Here is a 4840-nt window from a genome sequence, read left to right as displayed (position 1 = left end):
GCATGCCTGTAATCCCAGCTACTCTGGAGTCTGAGGCGGGAGAATTGTTTGAACCCAGGAGGCAGAGGGTTGCAATGAGCCGAGATTGCGCCACTGCACTCCAGCCTGTGTGACAGAGTGAGATTCCTTCTCAAAAATAAATAAATACATAAATAAATAAAAATAAAAAACTATAAAATATTCACTATGCAGGAAAATACAGACAATGTAATGAATGGTCATGTCTCTTTCATTTCACTCTTCAAATCTTATCATTTTGTCTTATTTGATTCAGATTTTTTAAGAAGAGTTCAAACATTACTATAAAGCAGCGGCTCCTTGTGTGTCAATCTCTAATCCTATTCCCTTCTGTCACTCCCCAGATGTGGCCACTATTCTGATTTTAATGTTTGCTATTCCCTTGCAAACGTTTATACTTTATCCATAAACAATTGTAATAATTTTGCATATAGTAAAACTTTATATAAATGATATCATGCTATAAATATCCAGCAATTTCCTTTCTTGGTCAACATTTTATCTTTGAGATTTATTCATGTAGAATTATGTACTCTGTATTTTTGTAGTTGCCATTTACCATGTTAAGGAAGATCCCTACTCTTTCTAGTTTCCTGAGTCTGCCATAGATGGATATTGCTTTTTCTGCATCTATTATCCTGTAGTTTTTCTTTATTCTGTTAATAGGATGCATTATAGTCTTTGATTTTTTTCAATGATGAATCACCTTGCATTCTTTGTATTACTCCCACTTGGTTGTGAGCTGTTATCCTTTTCGTATACTACTGGATTTGATTTGTTAATATTTTGTTTAATTTTCTTTTATTTTATTGTGCTGTGTCTGGTTTGAGCATCAGGATAATGCTGATCACATAAAAGGAGTTGGGAATGTTCCTTTTTCTCTATTTTTTGAAAGATTATATACAATTAACATTATTTTTTCCTTTAATGTTTGGTGCAGTTCACCAGTGAAACCACTTGGGCCCAAACTTTCCTTCATTGGAAGGTCTTTAACTACAAACTCAATTTCTTTAGTAAATATAGGACTATGTAGGTCACATATCTCTTCATGAGTGAGTTTTGGTAGTTTGTGTATTTTAAGAAAATGGACCATTTTATCTAAGCTGTCAAATTTATGAGTCATTTATAGTATGTCAATTATCCTTTAAAATCTGTGAGTTCTGTGGTGATAGCCTCTTTTTTTGTTCCAGATATTGGTAAATTACATCTTTTCTCTTTTTATCTTGTGCTTTCTTCATTCCTAAAGTCCAAGTATTTTTGTTGTTTTTATCATTTCCTCTCCACCTGAAGAACTACCTTTAGCATTTATTTTAGAGCAGGTCTACTAGTAGCACATTTTGTTGGTTTTCCTTTATCTGAAAATATGTTAATTTTGTCTTTGCTCCTGAAGGACATTTTCACTAGATACAGAATTCTGGGTTTGCAGCTCTTTTCTCATAGGCTTTTAAAAATGTTGTTCCACTGTTTTCTGGTCTCCATGGTTTCTGATGAGAAATATGCAGTCATTGTTCCCCAATGTTTTCCGGTTTCTTTCAAGATGTTTTTCATTGTATTTGGTTTCATCATATGTCTTGGTGTATTTTACTTTGAATATATCTTGTTTGGGGTTTCTTGAGCTTTTTAAGACTCTAAATCTATGGCCTTCATCAAATCTGAGATCTGAAGTGATTTTCCATCACTTTAAGCCAATCATGAAATTTCACAGTGATTTCTGGGGTGGGGGCAGAAGGAAGGCAATGTTAAATATCATCAGGGCTGTGGCCCAGTCAGCCTGTGGAGGTGCAGGCAAGGTGGGCCCTCACTGGGGCAGCTGGAGGAGCACAGACTGCCCTGCCGGCAGGTAGGTGATGTTATGAGAGCGTGAGAGCTGGTACACGATGTCCTCCACAGCTCACAGCTTGCGCAGCTCGATCAGGCCGTCTGGGGGCCAGTGAGTTGGCAATCAGCTCAGCTGCCTTGGACTCACCCTCAGCAGAGATGATGGCTGCCTTTTCCTGCTGCACAGCCTTTTCCACCATAAATCTGGCCCTGTCTGCTTCCTGCTGAGCCACCTGTTTGGCTTCCACCGCTTCCGTGAACTCCTTCCCGAAGGTCAGATATGTCAAGGACACATCGTCTAGGATGAGCCCAAAGGTGGCTGTTCGCTCCATAAGGTCGTTGCTCATCTGCTTGGAGACCAGCTGTCTCTGGGTGATTAGTTCTCCAGCATCAAAGTGAACCACCACTGACTTGAGTATCTTGGTCGTGTTGGACAGCAGCATGTGCTCATCATAGTCCTCTCCAGTGCTGGTGAAGATGTGAGGAAGCTGGCTAGCGACGGGCCGGAAGGGGATGCGCAGTGTGATGTTGACATTCTGTAAATCTTTGCTACCAGTGATGACTGGCACATTACATGGTCGAGAATGGCAGTCAAAGGTAATTGGTTTCTGTACTCATAGGATGAGAAAGTGAGTCCCTTCCCCCACCACAATGTCCTGTACTCCATGGAATCGGTCAAAGATGACAGCTCTGTGCCCAGCATCCACATTATATAAGGCAGAGTTCACCACGCCTCCTGCAACAGCTAAGGCCAGGCCAAACTTGCCTACAGACTCAAACACTTTGACAGCCATGTTTTCTTCTGCTGGACCACTCATGCCTGCTTCCACTCTGACCTCCACATGAATTCCCCCGAATCTGAGAAGTTTTAGCTGTGATTTCTTCAAATATTTTTCTAATACTAATCTCTTTCTTCTCTTTTCTATCATTCTGTCTTTTCACTCCAATGACATGAATGTTACATCTTTTGATATTAGTTCACTTGTCCCTGAGGCTGTTTATTGTTTTTTGGTTACTTTTCTGTGTTTTTCAGATTAGACAGCTTCCATTGATCTATCTCAGTGGTCAGAAAACCTTGGTTCACAGGACAAATCTAGCTTGCCTGTTCATTAAATAAAGATTTGTTGAAACAGCTATTTCCATTAATTTACATACCATCTACGGCTGTTTTCATGCTATAATTGCAGAGCTGAGGAGTTACAACATAGTTTGTGGTCATTCAATTCTGAAATGTTTACTATCTGTAATATAGTAAATATTTACAGGAAAAGATGGCCAGACTAATTCCTCATCTTCAAGTTCACGGACTCTGTCTCCATTATGTTACCGATCTCCTTCAGTGAATTATTTTATTTCTATCATTGTATTTTTTCATTATAAAATTTTCATTTTTTTAATAGCTTCTATTTTCTTTGCTGAAAATGCCCATCTTTTCATTTGTTTCACTATTCACTAATATTTCCCAGTTCATGGAGCTTAATTATAATTGTGTGTGTGCGTGTGCGTGTGTGTGTGTATAATAGTTTCTTAAAGTCTTTGTTTATTCCACCATCAGCATCTGGGTCAATTGGTGTCTGTTGATTGGTTGATTGTCTTTTTCCTTTGAGAGTTGATGAGATTTTCTTGATTTTTTGTTATTTGTGTATTGACTAATTTTGAAATATATCTTAGACATTTGAATTACGTTATAATTCTCTGGGTCCTGTTAAGATTCGTTGAAGAGGCTGGGTGTGGTGGCTTGCCTGTAATCTCAGCACTTTGGGAGGCCAAGATAGGTGGGTCAGTTGAGCCCAGGAGTTTGAGACTAGCCTGGGAAACATGGCAAAACCCTGTCTTTACAAAAAATACAAAAAATTTATCAGGCATAGTGGTGTGTACCTTTTGTCCCAGTTATTTGGGAGGCTAAGATGGGAGAAGCACCTGAGCCTAGGAAAGTTGAGGCTGGAGTGAGCTGTGATCATTCCATTGCACTCCAGTGTGGGTGTTGCAGTGAGACTCTGTTTCAAAAAAAAAAAGATTCTATGAAGAATGTTGATTTTTTTTAAAGCGATTAAAAGAGTTAGGCTCATACTACAACTCCCAACTTACCTTTTGTGGGCTGAGGTTCTAATGCTAGCTTCATTTTCAAAGCCTTTGCAGTGCTATTAGGGTATGCCCCATGTGGACACTATCCAGGGGCTGGTCTGGGACCTAGGAAATGGTCCACATTGTAGTTCAGTCTCAAAACCTTCATTATACTGTTCTGGGTCAGTTCCTTGTACATGAATCCTGGGAGTGAGCACAGGATTTCATACCCAGATTTAATAGACCACTTTTTCCACCTCCCTCTTTGCTATGATTTCCCCACCCTTCCATATACAGGTTTGCCTTTTCCTGGTGTGCTGCATTTTCCTGGTGTGCCAGGGTTTGAGCCTCCTGTGCTGTCAGACATTTTTCACAACTGTGTCCACTTTGAGAATGAAGCAGTTAGAAAAAGGAGGAACAAAATAATGGAGAACCCTTCATAGTCTTTAGACCACAGAAATCTCTTTTCCCAGTTCTTTTGGTCAGAGGGAAGAATTTTCTCTTACACTTTTTATTGCCTAAGAAACCACTGTTGCCACCACCACTGCAGGAGTATAGTTCATGACTAAGGCTGGCTTTAGCACCAAGCTAGGAGAATAAAAAGAATAAAATGAAATGGAAGTACCCCTACAGTCTTTGTCCTGAAGGGCCCACCTTTCCAGTCTTCCAGCCAGAAAGAGAGAGTTCATCTTGATGTTTTTACTGTCCATATTTACTGTGCAGTTCAGAGATCCAGGCTGCCTTAGGGTTTAAGCTAGGAGATATAGCAGGGGGAGAAAACCTCAGGAGACTTAACCCTCCAGTGATGGTTGATTTTATGTGTCAATTTAACTGGGCATTGGGGTACCCAAACATTTGATCAAACAGTATTTTGGGTGTGTCTAGAAGGTTTTTTGTGAATGAGATTAATATTTAGATTGATAGACTGAGCACGCAGATG

General features: G+C 39.7%; 1 pseudogene; it reads right to left on the bottom strand.

Annotated features, from left to right (window-relative positions):
• Window positions 1-1747: 1747 nt before the first annotated feature.
• Window positions 1748-2630, bottom strand: LOC117093805 (annotated as a pseudogene).
• Window positions 2631-4840: the final 2210 nt, after the last annotated feature.

Source organism: Trachypithecus francoisi, unplaced genomic scaffold (assembly GCF_009764315.1).
Source record: "Trachypithecus francoisi isolate TF-2019V2 unplaced genomic scaffold, Tfra_2.0 Lachesis_group12, whole genome shotgun sequence".
Taxonomy (NCBI): domain Eukaryota; kingdom Metazoa; phylum Chordata; class Mammalia; order Primates; family Cercopithecidae; genus Trachypithecus; species Trachypithecus francoisi.
The sequence above is the reverse complement of the archived record's forward strand: the minus strand, read 5'-3'. Positions and strand labels throughout refer to the sequence as shown.